Source organism: Azolla caroliniana, unplaced genomic scaffold, assembly GCF_043228905.1.
Source record: "Azolla caroliniana isolate FFs.n. ecotype wild unplaced genomic scaffold, voAzoCaro1.0.p SCAF_12, whole genome shotgun sequence".
Classification (NCBI taxonomy): domain Eukaryota; kingdom Viridiplantae; phylum Streptophyta; class Polypodiopsida; order Salviniales; family Salviniaceae; genus Azolla; species Azolla caroliniana.
Window position 1 is genome coordinate 4,230,672 of NW_028230447.1, and position 16,217 is coordinate 4,246,888.

At 42.2% G+C, this 16,217-nt stretch overlaps 1 pseudogene; it reads left to right on the forward strand.

The window, feature by feature from the left end:
• The first annotated feature begins 224 nt into the window (after nucleotides 1-224).
• Nucleotides 225-12,172, forward strand: LOC147856875 (uncharacterized; annotated as a pseudogene).
• Nucleotides 12,173-16,217: the final 4,045 nt, after the last annotated feature.

Consider the following 16,217-nt stretch of genomic DNA (forward strand, 5'->3'; position numbering starts at 1 on the left):
TTTGTCAATCTAGCCCGCAAGAGCATTGTAAATCATCAGAGCATGGTATCTCTTTGATGAGTGGTCGTTTAAATTTAGTATTGTGTCCGAGAGAATTTGAGGCGTTCTTCCATAGTCATAAATGTGTCATGGGTTTATGTCAAGATTGCGGCCCTAGTAGATTTAGGTGGTATCCAAAAGAGTTGAGTAGTGAAACATTAATCTCTATCAAGTTATTTGAGTCTATGGACACCAACTTCGAAGGAAAGTTGTGTAAAAGAAAGGACCTAGTTAGGAAGTCGCTTAAACTAAGGGATTTGGCGTTTCTATTTGTAGTATCTCTAGGAAAGTTCATTAAACACAACTTCATTTATTCATGGCACGCCCATCAATTTAAGACTTGCATATCTTATTTTCCAAATGATGTAGTAGTCTCAGTAGTAGATTTCGCAGAGAATTATACTTTCAAGCAACATAATGAAATTCAATCCATGCATTGGTGTTCAATGCAAGTAACCATTTTTGTGCACATAACATATTTTCGAGTTTCAGGTGATCTTAAGAAAGTAATTCATTTTTTTGTTTCTAATGATAAGAAGCATGATACCTTGTTTGTCCAACACTGTTTTCAGTTACATTAGCAATGGTTATTATGTCAACATTGGGTCTGGTCTAATGGAGTTGCATCACAATTCAAGGCTAGACGTCCATTTTATTTTGTTAGGAGGCATCCTTCTATAACAGGTTTGGAGATGAGATGGAATTATTTTGGGTCTAGCCACGGTAAAGGTGAACATGATGTAGCAGGTGCAGTTATAAAGCGGGCACTAACCCATGAACAGCTAAAGGCAAATGGTGTGCATATGAATTGTGCATCACATGTCATCAAATTTTTAAGAGCTAATATGTCAACGAGTGCAACTAGTGTTTATTCCTCGCAAGTCCGAGATATCAAACATGAAATTTGGGAAGTGAAGATAGCTGAAGTAAATAGGGAGAAGATTTGGGAATTCCCGAATTGCGATCTCTCCATGTTGTTCGGGGTTATTCTAGGTTGGATGGTCATTGTATTGCGGTTAGAGAATTAACTTGTTTTTGCTTCCATTGTGTGCAGGGAAATTGGAGGTATTGTTTAAACAAAGCATATATTCTGATTTGGGAGTACCATACATTGAATGATAAGGACGCATTTGATTTAGAAACAGAAACATATCAGGGACGTGGAGATACTCTGAGTGATGTTTTAAACATTGCGAATAATTTTGTTGTAAATGCAGAAGAAGCCAATTCAGAGGGTGTTGATTTCTATATATTGAAGTGCACAGTTTGTAAACATTGTGCAATGAAGAATATTGTAGATGCTTGGGGAAATTTTGTATCCACCGGGACATTCTACATCGAAGGTATTTTTTATGCAAGACTAGATGATTACGATTATGTATATAGGCTTTTAGAAGACAAACCGATAGCATACATGTACTCTCAATTGGTTAAGTGCATCAACGTCCCGATGTCGTAATACAATAGCTACTCATGCTTATACACAATTAGTGCTAATGTGTATGAATGTATTTGCAACATTATGCCATGGAATTTGTAGCTACAAGGAGATCATACCAGTTTTCTTGTAAAACAAGCAGAGCACATGTATTGCAAAAAAACAGTTTAATAAAATCATTTGCGAGATTGTCTTCTTTATGATATATAGTTTTCTTTCTGTTCATGTTTCTTAATCAAATCATTTGGGAGTGTTCTTTTTTATATACAGTCTTCTCTCTGTCCTTGTTTCACAATAAAATCGTTTGTCTGTTTAATAAAATCGTTGTCGTGTTGTTCCACTTGTGCGGGAGAGACTAAGGCGGGACCACAGGGGCCTTGAACCGAGGGATAACCGAACAGAGGGAGGAGCGACGCAAGAACAATGGCCGAGCCACACACGCACTCAAATACACAAAGCTCGCAACTTATTCGACAACGGAAAACAAGACGAATATATATTTATATGATCAGGGTTACAACTGGCAAGCTGGTGAGCGACAAGGCTCTAACACTCACATGCACACACAAAAACGTGAGATGGAGACTCTATCAGAAGCACTCAGGCATTCCACGAAGCAGAGGCAGCCTCCCGAAACCCTGTAGAGAGGAACAATAGAGAAAGACAGAGGAGAAGAGCTCAGTCCCGGTTCGACAACACTTCCTCCTCCACAAACCTCCTCCCCCCCCCCCCCCCTCTTGACCCTGCCCCTCTCCCTCTCTTTTATAGCCTAAGGAGGGAAAGACGTTAGAACCAGTCACAACACCATTAGTCTTTGCCCTTTCAGATAGAGATACTCCTCGATTTCCTACCTAATGAGTATGCGCTACCTAGGATATTCATATCAACTAGTCTGTACCTAATTATGTACAATACATCAGATTTTGTGCCCGCGTGTAAGGGCCGGTTCAAGCACACTATTCCCGGATTCCGCCTCAGGACGGTTTTCTTCTCGACATCTGCCCCCACAAAACCGCACATCCACCAGTATATGCCAACTAGACCTTAACCGGAGAAAACCGGCCCGTTCTCATCTTTCGTTCTCTGAATCGTCATCCTCCCCGATCCGATCGTCAATGTCATCCACGCTCTCTAGGTCTGGTTCGTCCTCATGCCGCTTCTTGAATGCCTTGATCCTCTTCCCGGCCACCGACACTACTATTCTCGTTCCCTCGAGCTCCACGAGATGGTAGGTGCTATTGTTGTTGGCTCTTGTCACCGCGTAAGGCCCGGACCACCTGCTCGTAAATTTCCGCATCGCCTTGTGCTGGTTGTCAAGGCTGCTATCGTAGACCAGAACCCAATCACCTTCCTCGATTTTCTTTGGTCATAGTCGGTGGGTCTGGTCGAATCGCCCCTTGTTCTTTGTCCTTGCCGCACGCACCTTCACCAATGCTCGTTCCACATCCTCCGGTCTTCGCTCGAGCTGTCGGATTCACGCCACTAACAGCTCCTCCTAGCTCATCTCGTCTCCTCAGTCCACCGCAGCCCATGAGGAGATCGTCCGGTCCATCGGCATGATCGGCTTCTGTCCGTACATCAGCTCCGTCGGCATGAACCTGGGTACCGAACTGTGCGTAGTTCGGTCCGCCCACAACGCGTAAGGTAGGAGCCGCGGCCCATTCCCGACTTGGCCTTCACATGCCCATACCAATGCCTTTACGATTGGCCCGTGTCTGCGTTCCACCTTCCCGTTTGCCTCCGGATTGTATGTCGTTGTGAGCGAGAGTTTAACCCCTAACCGATCAAACAGCTCTTCGACCTCTTGCGCATCCAGTTCTCCACGGTCCGCTACGATCTTCCCTACGCACCCGTACCGACATACCACCTCTTCGATTAGGAACCGGCACACAGCCGCGGTCGTCTTGTTCGGCAACGCTCGGCCCTCCACCTGGCTCGTCAGGTCCTCTCGTGCTAGCACCATGTATCGCATCCGCCCTACCCCCATCGGCATCGTCACCAGATCCACCATCCAATTGAAGTGGATGGTCGGCGGGTAAGTCGGGTACAACTCGTCCCGATGTTGGACTATGGAATGTATCTGACAGCTTTCGCAAGTCGTTACGAACCGATGCACGTCCCGGTACAGTCCCGACCACCAATACTTCCACTTCAGCTTCTCAAACGTGGCCCATGTCCCCCGATGTCCGGCCCAAGGACTCTCGTGGTACGCCTTTAGCAATGCTTCCTGCTCCTCCTTCCTCACCACTACGTGGGACGTCGTCTCGCTTCTTCGGGTGCTTCCATATGCTTCCGTCTCGTAGGAAGAATCGGTACGCCTTCTTCCGGATCCAGTTAGCCTCTTCCTTTGCCCACGCCGCGTCCGACATCATCGTTTTCAAGAACCCACCGATCTAGAGCCACTCCCCGTCGTACTTTCTCTCGTCGAACTCGTTAAGCGCCGGAGTGCCCCCCTTTCTCGTCGTCACATAAGCCGTCTTGAAGAAGTCCACGCCAACTTCCGTGTCCTCCGAAACCATGCCGCCCTCATCATCAAACCTCGCTCTCAAAAGCATGTCGGCCATGGCATTGTCCTTCCCGTAGATGTGCCGAATCTCCGGATTCAGGGACCTGATGTACGCTATCCACCTGAGCATTGCCAAGTTCAACGTCGCGCATCCGGAAACCATACCAAGAATCGGTAGGCCGTCTGTCTCTATTATTACCTCTGTCCCAATCAGGTAGTCTTTGTCGGCCTTGACCACCGAAACGATACCCTAGAGTTCGTGTTTAACCTGGCCCTATCGTCGTTGTATCCTCGTTGTCGCTCGCTAAGCATTTTCGCTCCGAACTAGATGGGGAACCTCGTGTCGTTCTCATCCTCCACGTTGATCACCCATCCGATTCCGGTCGGACTCGTGTCTACGGTTACATAAATCGGAACATGTTTACCGTAGACCGCTTTCCGGAGTGTCGGTGCCGCGACAAGTGCTTCTTTCATTTTCCGGACCGACTCCGCATGCTCCCCGCTCCACGCGAACTTGCGCCCTTTCTTCAACAACCCGTAGAGCGGCTCTACGATATGGGCGTAATGCGGGATCCAAATGTAGTAGAACGTGCAAGCTCCCAAGAACCTCCGGACTTCTATAACCGACCTGCAATCTTCCTTCATCGCGGAGAAAGTTTCCACCTTAGCCGGAGACGGTTTTCAGCCATAAGGCCCGCACAAGTGTCCAACGACCATGATTTCCGACTGTCCGAAAGCCGATTTCTCCCTAGAGAAGGTGAGCCGCGCGCCTTCCAGCTTCTTTAGCACCTCCTCGCAGTCTCTGATGTGGTCCGAGACGAATTTTTGACACCCGTCTGGTCCGACCGTTTCATCCTTATCCTCCACCGGACATCCCTTGATCGGAATGTCATCCAAGAATGGCATGGTGATGTCCGAGATGCAGTCCCTTAGCACCTTATTCATCACATTCACCATGTGCGCTACCGAGTTTGTCCCTCCTTGCGAAAGCGTACACATCCGAACTAGGCCGAGAGGAGTCCGCATTGTCGTAATATCCCTGCTCTCTACGGCTAGTTGGAATTGGTCGTACCCCAAGTAAAGATCCCCGATCAAGTAAATCGACCTTCCGGCAAAGGCCTCCGTGAACTCGTCAATGGTCGGTCCGATTCCGGCGTTCTGAATGGTCACCTTGTTGACCAACTGCAGGTCCTGAATAAAGTGCAACGTGTCATTCTTCTTTGGCACAGTAAACCACTGATTTGAATACGAGGCACTCGACGGCTCGAGGATGCCCATCTCCACCTTTTGCTTCAGCGGCTCCATCAACTTCGGGATGTGAGCTTTGGGTACTAGAATCGGCTTGAGATTCCACGGTACATGCGGTACTGTGAAGATAACCATTGGTTCAATGACCGTCGGGTCTACGCACCCGATCTCCTCCGGCGAGAATGCGAAGGCCTTCCCGTGCCTCCCGAGCATTCTCCGAAACCGTTCCTCCTCCGCCGGTAGTAGAAAGCCACCCCCAACGACCTTGAGCTCCCGTATTGTTATGTCGATGAACCGGTGTCCTATGCCGGCCGGATCTCGTTAACTTGGGTCCGACGCGACCCCTTTCATCCGTAACTCGTTGCCCTCCGACAAGGGTGCCACGACTGGCCTCACCTTCCGGTCTACAATCTTGTACCTTGTATCCACACGGGCCGTTCGATCCGACTCGACCCCTTTCCCGAAGTCGGCAATGACTTCGTACATCCGTTCCAAACTAACCGGAATCGTCCAGTCTTCACTGAGGCCTTCTTCGAGCACGTTCCTTAGATCTCCAAAGGTGTCGTCAAAAGAGACCGCCTCCACGGCACTGCCTATCACTTCGTCGGGGCCTAGGAATCTGCATGCCCTAAGACGTTCCTCCGCCCACTTCTTCTCTCGGCCGCTAGTGCCGGTTATTGTACAACCTCCGTTGTCGGAAAACCAAAATTTCCTGTCTATAGTACAGGGTTTCCTTCCTATGCTACACGTGTGGGGTTTTTCCGAGGTGTCCGGACTACCGTGGCCCCACACCTTGATAGCCCTCTCTAAAAATCCCCTCAGCTTTCGTCGCCGAGTGTCTCGCAATTGCGTTCGTGGTTCGGTCGCACCGTTAGATATTGGACGAAGTGTCGCCCATCTTGGCTCTTCACGCGTGCATACGCCGAACCGTTATCCAACACCTTCGTCTCCATGCGTGCTGCCGTAATGTATGGTTCTCCGAGTATCACCGGGTGCAAGGATGTCTCCTGCACGAAGAAGTGCTAGTCAATCTCGACATCACCGATTTTCACGCATACATTTGGGCAAGCCCCGTGTAGCTCCTCTGTGGCGCATGTCGCCGCTCGTATTTTCCACTCGTGCTTGGATGGAACATCAGGTTGATCTCCGAACCGTGGTCTACCAATGCCACCACCGGCTCGTAGATGTCTCTGATCCGAACCGGTGTCTCCATAGTGGCTCTTTGCTAGTGCAGCTTCAAATAGTGGCTTTCCGCCAACTCGTCCTCCAGGCCATATCTTCCAGGTGCGTTCTTCGCACCTACAACGACTTCTCCAGCTCCGGCTCCGTCGAAAACCGTTTCTGCTTCACCAAGTCCATGATGGAGTCGTGGAACTCCTTCTTGGCGATCTCGAGCACTTCCCTTAACGACAGGTCCACCTTGTTATCGAGGATTTGTTCCTCTGAAACTTTTCGTAGATCCGTCGTCCTTTCTATCTCGGTGCTTAGTCGGTAACCGGCCTTCTTTGTTTTGTCCGGTGCACCAGTGGTATCGGCGTCATTCTGCGTCGACCCGAACCGGGTCTCGTACCATTGCGAGGGTCCGGCCCCTCCGGCTTTTCCCGCACGTTTGTCCTCTACTAGAACCTCGTAGTTCTGGCACTCAGCTTCCACGAAGCCAGTCTTTTCCTCGACCGGGTCATCCCACCCGATGACCTCCCGGACCTGCCTTACCACGCGGTCTGCTTCCTCCTTCCTCAGCCGCACACCAGCGAGGCCTTCTAGCACCAACGGCCAGAACCCAGGGTCCTTCGTCCTACGGCCTTCGTCACTCCCGACCCGGATTCCTGCCGACGCCGAGTAGTGGATGGTCTCTACATGGCGCGCCGCCGCTTCTTCCATCCGCTGCTTCATTCCTCCACGTCCAATGTTCGACTCCAGGGCTCTCCGGGTCTCGCTAGAATGCACTCGCTTGTTCCACAGGTACACCACATTAGCCCTGAGCGCTTCCGCGAAGTCCCTGCATTCCTTCCAAATGTGACCAACTACGTCACACCACAAGCATTGATGCCCAACCGGAGGCCTTCGATCGCTAGGCTGCTCGCCGTCGTCCCTCCTTGCCTGTGCAATCTGGAGGTCTTGTACCATCTACGTCAGCTCTTCCACAACCGCTCCTCCAGACGGGCCTTTGACCACACTGGTCGATGTCGGGCCTATCTCGAGCCAATCTCGGGTCTCCTCCCTTCACGCCGGCGGGGGTCCCTCAAGCTTTCTTGCCACAACAGATCCCGCCCCCGATGAGCCCTTGTCGCCGCACTCATGCCGTTTGTCGAAACGGCCATAGACTCTTTTCATCACGGCTCAGTCGGTCGTCATGACGTCGTTTGTCTCCAGCAGGAGACCCACTTGCTCCCAATCCCGCACGTCCACAGCCTTTACGAACAACAGAACCTTGCTCCCAATCCCGCATTATCCTTTTGCTCACAATTTTCCTGTGTCCACTGACCCTTGAAATTTTGTCGCCACTTCAGGAAGAATCTTTCTACACCCTTCCACACATATGTACGTGGTTTTTCACTCCAAATAAACAAATCAAAGTATTGCACAACCCACACTAGAAATTGATTCGCGTCCCTCCTTGGCTGCGTATATCACACACTCATCAGGACTTTATCAAGATCCAAGATCAAGGCTCTTCTATCTTCTAATGGTTTAGGTTTCCATAATTGTAACTGACCTTGTGTTACACCAAGTATTGGTAGCATACGATCAATTTCAATCAACTCAGGTTCTGTCGACCCAATTGGTATCCTTTTGTTGAGTGACAAGCTCAACATTGAGTGCGTAATACGATGCGTAAACCGGAAGGCCATCAGTATGGTATTCCTCGTAAGGAATAATTTTGGGAGTTACTGTAGCAAGCTCATTTATGAGCATTCAAGTACTGTCAGTACTTGTGTCAGCCCGATAGTCAGGGCTTGTATATAAGGTGCTCACTAAGCACGAAGTATGTACAGAACGGAGAACTATTATTTTGAAATAGATTTGAGTTGTATGCTCTGTCTCTGTCTCTCCCTCTCTCCATCTCCATCTCTGCGTTTTCAGTGTTTTACCGAATTGTCTTATTCTCCCAAACTGTGTACTCTGTGTCTTACGCACACGCTTCCACACAACGTATTCTTTCACACCTTTTCCTCTTCAAACCCTTGGTCGACTGTGTCATTGTGTTTGCTTCACCTTGTCTTGTTGTTGTGCAGTCATTGGGCTTGGCTTCACACTATTTCTCTCTTGTATAGTTGATTGTGTCATCAGTCCTAGCATTACCTTTGTGCATGTAGATAAGTCTCCTCTAGTCAATATCAGCCCACTAGTATCACATGTTGCATCTACCTGCAAAATCAGATCATTTGTGCAACATGCTTGATCTACTTGCGTGACTAGATCATTTGTGTCAGTTGCTAAATCTACTTTCAAGATGGGGCCCTCTAAACACGTAGCAACATCAATAGTTTCCACATTGTCATCGGCCTTATGAGCAATAGATTCAAACCCTTTAGACTCTGCAACATCAGAAAACACCAACATATTCGCACTCACAAAGTAGCTAACAGTCTCACAAAACAACATAATGAACATGAAATATTCTGCAACAAAATAATAATATTATTTTAATCTCCATCATAGAGTTCCATTACATAATGTGGATCAAGCAACAACCAATCTGAGGTTTTACTTGTCCAAATAGATCATAGAAAATCTTCATAATTTTCTAGGAAAATAGCTAACAATCATATCCCACTAATCAGTAATTAGCAGTAATTAGCTCCAATTCAAGAGCCCCTTGACCGAGTAATTGGTCTTGTCCCCAATTGTGGCCCCTTCTTCAGCCTTTTTCTAGCCGGTTTCCCATTTAGCCTTGCTTCTTTCACCCATTGCGCAAGTGTGTCCTCCTCCAACATGTTCGCGTTCACAAGTGGAAGGATCGCGCCCAAATGGAAGGATAAGGAATATTCCATATGATTTTAGGGCTTTTTTGGTCATTTCACAAAACACCTTGATACCAGTATCACATGTTCTCAAAAACTTGATGAAAAAGCTAAAATTTTCACCATTTGGTAGATTTGAAAAATGCCAAATTTTGGCCAAATACGAAAAGTGAAAGGAGAAATTACAACTAGTAGTATTTTAGATCCTAACGAAATCATAAGCGAAAGATTTCAAAACAATCAACTTTTTCATTTCATTTGATAAAATGTTGTCTAAATTTCTTATATATGGTTGCACAAAAAATACATTTAGGAGTTATTTGCATCACTATCATCATTCCTTTCATGAGAATCACTACTATAGCTAATATACAATTGTGACTCTTCCTCCTCATTTTCAAATGTACCAATCAAATCATTGTCTTCACTAAATGGTGTCTCCAATTGTGTGCACTAAATCTTGTTCGCCTTCAATCTGAGATATCTTCTAGTCTTGGTAATATCTTTTTTATTATGTCTATTGTTGTCGTCCTTAAACATCCAACTTTTGTCAGTGTAAAGTCATACACAATGATATCCACCTCACTAATGTCAATGATAGATGTATTACAAAAGTTTAATGCATCACCACGTCCAAAACTTTACCAATGTAGTATTGGTGCCCTAGGTCATGGCCATCTACATGTGTAGCTAGCTATTAATATCCCCACCTTGAGTTCTTGCAAGTTTCCTTGTCACCTGAGTTATGTTCGTGTTTTCATCCTTAGCTCCACATAAATGTTTCTATGTTGTAGATGAACCAAACTATGAAGATCAACATTAAGTGCTTTGAAGTGGTGATTAAGAACCCTGAGAATATTTTATAGAGCACGTAAATTGCATTTGCAAGGTTTAATTACCATCAACACAATTATTAATGGCTTTTTGTTAATCAATGAAGCACATGTTCACCATAAGGTTTCTTGTTATGCAACATACTTCTTTGCAATATGATGCATCTTTTTCTCTTGTAAAAATAGAGATTTTAGTACAATTCGAGTTCATGTAACCCTAAACCTCTTTTATTTGAAAAAAAAGAAGATTTCTAAACATGAACTCCATACATTGTATCCAATTGATGTAAAAAACAAAGTTTTGATCATAATTACATACAATGTATCAAATTCATGTTCAAAGTTTTTTTCTATAATTTTAAAAAATAAAAAAATTGAGCTTGAGTTGATGAAAAATCCAGTTTTTTCACCGCAATTCAATACAATGCATAGAGTTCATGTTTAAAGTAATTTTTTAAAATTTTTTTAAATTGTTTTCAAATTTGTTTCAAATTTTTTGTTTTTTGGAAAAAAAATATTTTAACATGAATTCAATACATCGACTGGTAATGAAAACTATAGTTTTTTCATCACTTCGAAAAAAAAAAATTAAAAAAACAAAAAGACCCAAAATAAATAGAAAAAATAAAAAATAAAAAATAATACTTTAAACGTGAACTCGATACATTGTATCGAGTTCATCTTGAAAACTCTGTTTTTAAACATGAACTCGAATGTATCGAGTTCGTGTTGAAAATATGACTTTTCGACACGAACTCGATACATTCGTGTTAAAAACCCTATTTTTAAACACGAACTCGATACATTGTATCGAGTTCGTGTTGAAAAACTCAGCTTTTTTATGTGAACTCGATGCAATGTATCGAGTTTGTGTTTAAAACATTTAAACACGAACTCGATACATTGTATCAAATTCATGTTGAAAAGTCAACTTTTCAACACGAATAGAGTTTTCAAGACCTAGTTGGTGTCAAAAAGCTGACATTTTGGCATGAATTCGATACAATGTATCGAGTTCATGTTTAAAGTTTTTTTTCTATTTATTTTGGGTCTTTTTGGTTTTCTTTTTCTTTTAAGTTGAAGTGATAAAAAGACTAGATTTTTCATTACAAGTCAATACAATGTATTGAATTCATGTTTAAAGTTTTTTTTCCAAATATATAAAAAATAAAAAATAAAATCACTGTAAACATGAACTAGGTACATTGTATTGAATTGTGATGAAAAATCTGGTCTTTTCATCAAGTCAAGTTCGATTTTTTTATTTTTTTATTTTTTAAAATTCGGGAAAAAAATCTTTGAACATGAATTTGATACGTTGTATGGAATTGTGATGAAAACTCTATTTTTTACATCAACTCAATACAATGTATGCAGTTCATGTTTAGAAATCTTCTTTTTTTTCAAATAAAAGAGGTTTAGGGTTTACATGAACTCGAATTGTACTAAAATCTCTGTTTTGACAAGAGTAAAAGATGCATATCGATGTTGTAAAGAAGTATGTTGCACAACAAGATACCTTATGGTCAACATGTGCTTCCTTGATTAACAAAAATCCATTAATAATTGTGTTGATCGTAATTGAACCTTGTAAATGTCATTTACTTCACAAATTTTGTAGGTGAGCTCTCAAAATGAAGAAGAGGAGAGCATTGTGGATTCCTTGATAATTATGTGATATGTTCAAATTGATATATAAATTAACTTATATCTAAGTTTGGTAGTTTATGAATATCATCTACATTTTAGGAGTTATGGATTTATCAAAATTGTTTATGAATATTGTATACCTTTCTTGAGTTGTGAATTTATGGATGTTAATGAGCACTAAATTTATAGATGAGGGCATTAAGGATTACAATGTTACCTCTTATACTTCAAGTCTAACAATAGATGTAACTTCCACTTCCGTACATCTTCTCGAGATGGTGAAACCATTAATCTTAACTTCTGCCTTAAGTTAACCATTGTGATTTTCTTTAAGTTAACTACATTTCATATATGCAAACCATCAACGTTTAAACATTTATTGAAAAACTATACAATTTTAGAAATGATCATTTTGAAACTTGTTAAATCTCAAAAAATTAACAAATTTTACATGTTATTTAAATCATGTGATACTGGTGTATCAAGTTTCTGAAAATCACCTAAAATCACAAGATTATAAAAGGAATCTATAAGTGGAATGCACGATCCTTCCACTTGTGAACGCGAACGTGTTCTCCGACAACCTTTCCATCGCCTCAACAACGGCTTGCACGTCAGCCATGTCTTGTGCTAGCTTTTCAAGTACAATGGGATCTAGTGGAACATCATCAACAGTTGGGCTCAGTGGGGTTGAATCAAGGTTTTGGGATTCGAAGAAATGTTGCATGAAGTGTTCAAAAATATTGTTGTTATGAACCTCAAATTTACATGTTGTTTCCAATATTTCATGGCTTTTCACAACATTGCTTAATTCAATACAATCTTCCAAAAGAATAGGGTGGAGCTGATCTCAAGGAGATGTGATAGCAAGACTCTTACTTTCACCCACGTTGCTAGCTATCTCCTCATCGATTGCAATGTCATCAGCACCGAACACCTCATGCAACCTCCTTAATCCATGAGATTCTACAACAACATGTCAACTAATTAGCGGCTTCTCTTGTGTTTTTCTATCACCTTAGCTGACAACTAAACATGGTAGCAGCTACTCTTGATACTGCTCGATACTACTACATCCTAGCTAATTAGCTACATCTTAGCTAATTAGTTATTCTACTTAAGTATGGTAGTAGCTAATTAGCTACCACTTAGCTAATTAGTTGCATTGTAGCTAATTAGTTGCATTGTAGCTAATTAGTTGTTGGACTATAGGCTGGAAGTAGCTAATTAGTTATTCTTCTTAACTACGGCAGTAGCTAATTAGCTACCAATCTTGATATGCTTAGCTAATTAGCTGCTAGACTATAGATTGATCGTAGCTAATTAGCTACATCTTAGCTAATTAGTTATTCTACTCAAGTGGTAGTAGCTAATTAGCTTCTAGACTATAGGCTGGCAGTAGCTAATTAGCTACATCTTAGCTAATTAGCTATTCTTCTTAACTATTGTAGTAGCTAATTAGCTACCACTCTTGATATTGCTTAGCTAATTAGCTAAGATGTAGCTAATTAGTTGTTGGACTATAGATTGGAAATAGCTAATAACTACATCTTAGCTAATTAGCTATTCAACTTAAGCATGGTAGTAGCTAATTAGCTACCACTTAGTTAATTAGCTACATTGGCTGCTAGGTTATAGGCTAGCAATAGCTAATTGGCTACATCTTAGCTAATTAGCTAGTCTTCTTAACTATGGCAGTAGTTAATTAGCTACCACTCTTGATAATGCTTAGCTAATTAGCTACATCTTGGCTAATTAGTTATTGTACTTAAGCAACAATTTTACCTATCAGTTTTCTCCACTCATCTGGAAGAGTTGTATTGCAATCCCCCAAACAGACTACAGCAATGCGACAGGCATATTGAAAACAAACGATATGGTATGTGTGTTCGCATGGTCGTAGGTATACCAACAAAGTAGCAGTTTTGTCCTCTATGCCTAAGCCGCAAGCAATGCAACGTGCTTGAACAGTCAATATATCGTTGCTTGGTTCTTCTTCGTTTGGTATGGGAGCAAGAACGTTGAGGTCCGATTCTTGTCTGCTCCTTACCATCCCCTCTACAAAATGTAGCAGTTTCTTAAAGGCAGCCAATTACCTATTCTTGACAGGAGTATTGTTCTTAGAACACAGTTGAGAAATTTACCAATAAATCATTCGTTAATGAGGAAGATATAACAACAAGAAACAATAATCATTAACTTACTTGGGAGGTTCTCCAAATTGTAATCAGCGACAGTATTTACACCTAGAAGGTCCAGGTTCATTGAAAGAAGTTGGATCTTTGTCTGTAGTTGTATTTTCTGTTGGGGATCTAGCGGCCCCTCAATTTCGAGCTCATGTTGAGTAACCTGTTCTAGATAATGCCTCACTAAGCACATTTTCATGTACAAGGTATATATAACATGTTACATACTAGCAAAAAAATAGCAACCTGAATCTTATTTCTGATTGTTGTCACTGCCAAAGTGACTTTGCTTTTCATTGCAGCAGCCAATGTTGCTTTCTCTAAATCAGTCTTTGTTGCCTCCAATGTCTCACAGGCTTCATGGACATTTTTCAGAATATAGCTAATCAATGTCTCACCTGTATCATCAACATTGGTTTTCATTGTATTTCGGTGTGGTATAAACTTGCGGGTTTGTTGGGAGTGGGCAGTTGATGATGTGGGCAATTGCATCATCAACTGCCATTCTCCAGAATCTTGCCATTTTTTGTTGCAAGCTCCCCATCTTCCGGCATCGTTCTACCGATGCCTCACCATAAATAGCCCAAGCTACCTTATACATTTCAGGGTCCGTTGCTTCCTTCGTTGTTTTGCAATACTCATATGTAAAAGCTCTGGTGAATGCAATGGACAGCTTGTTGTTGACCGGGATCTATTGATGTACTTTCTGGTGGAGCCTCATGCAGTCGTCATACAACTCCAGTCATACATGCTTGAGCTTCGCCTTGCCTTTCACTCTGGGCACTTATAGACTGACAACCAATCTACATCACTAATCAATTTGTTTGTTAAAACAACAGGGTCAATACCCTCTAGCAACAGACCATATATGTTGTTAAAGTCCTCCTTTGCCTTGCAAAACTTTACAAAGTTTAGCACTCTAGCATATGGAGGAACGAGTCATCTGGATTAAAATATCAATACATGTTACCTCTGCTCTACTGGGACATGTATATTTAGAGCCATAATTGGTAGGGAAGAATCAAAAATAAAAAATCAGCCACATTCACCCAAATCCTAAATCAAGTTTGGGGGAAGTTTGCAAACACACAGCCATTGAAGTCAGAAATGTGAATTGGTACAAAATTCCACATTAAATCAGAAATCAACCGCTTAAAAAATCAGAAACCCTATTCAAAAACTTTAATCAGAAACCCTAATCAGACATCAACCACTTAAGGAAATTAGAAACCCTAATCTAAAATATGTATGAAATCAACCCTAATCATAATTGGTAGGGAAGAATAAAAAATAATTAGAAATCAACCGCTTAAAAAATCAAAAACCTTAATAAGAAACCCTACTCAGAAATCAATCGCTTAAGGAAATCAGAAACCCTAATCTAAAATATGTATGAAATCAACCCTAATCATAACTTTTGTCAATCAGAAACACACATGCTGCTACACCCCGATCTTCGAGACATCCTTGTTTGGGACTCCAACAACTTCGCCCTAATTGTTTTTCATAAAACATGAACAGGCAACAAAGTTACGGTTATTAGAAAGTAAAAAAAAAAAGATTTTTTAATGTGTCACTAATACATACTTGGACAAGGATCGAACTGATGTTGTGTTGTAGCTCTAAAGGTGCAATGTCAATATTAGAGTTTTTGTGCTGCTACAAGAGTTTCGTCTGCGTTCGTGCTCAGAGTACTCCATTTGTTTGGATTTCGAAGTCAAACTCACCCTAAACTAGAATTTGGTGACATTCAAGTCGAGTTTAGATGGGCACTGTTCCCCAAGTTCCACTACATCAAAAACCAAAGTTCAAAATTTTGAGCATTCTCATAAATTAAATGACATGTATTTAACTAATAAAACATAAAATTTCGTAAATGATCCTCATGATTTGCCCACAAAAAACTTAGCTAAACAAATAGCTAAATGGCTATAGCCATTTTAATAGCTAATTAGCTATAATTGTGTTTCCACTCACATGCTTTTACCCTGAATCCTTTGAGTATCATGCTCCCATGTTTCAATAAGAAGTGTGATATTTGAGTCATCAGTGAACTCCTGTATGCCAAATCCCGCATTCCATGGGTATCCATTGCAATTCCAAAAAAATAGTAAAAAAAGGCGTCGGTTAGTCTCATAGGTCATGTGTCCCTATTTGCTTACATTTTCATCTTTAGGCACATCCTTAACCTTATTTTTCAATCATTCTTCATATGCTTTACGACGAGTATTTTGTTGTGAGATAGTACGATCTTCGCTCACAAAGCATTGCATACCTTTGAGGTATACCCAACTATTTTCGAGTATGATCCCCCGCTTTGTATTATCTTTCATTGTGCATACAATAGGCATG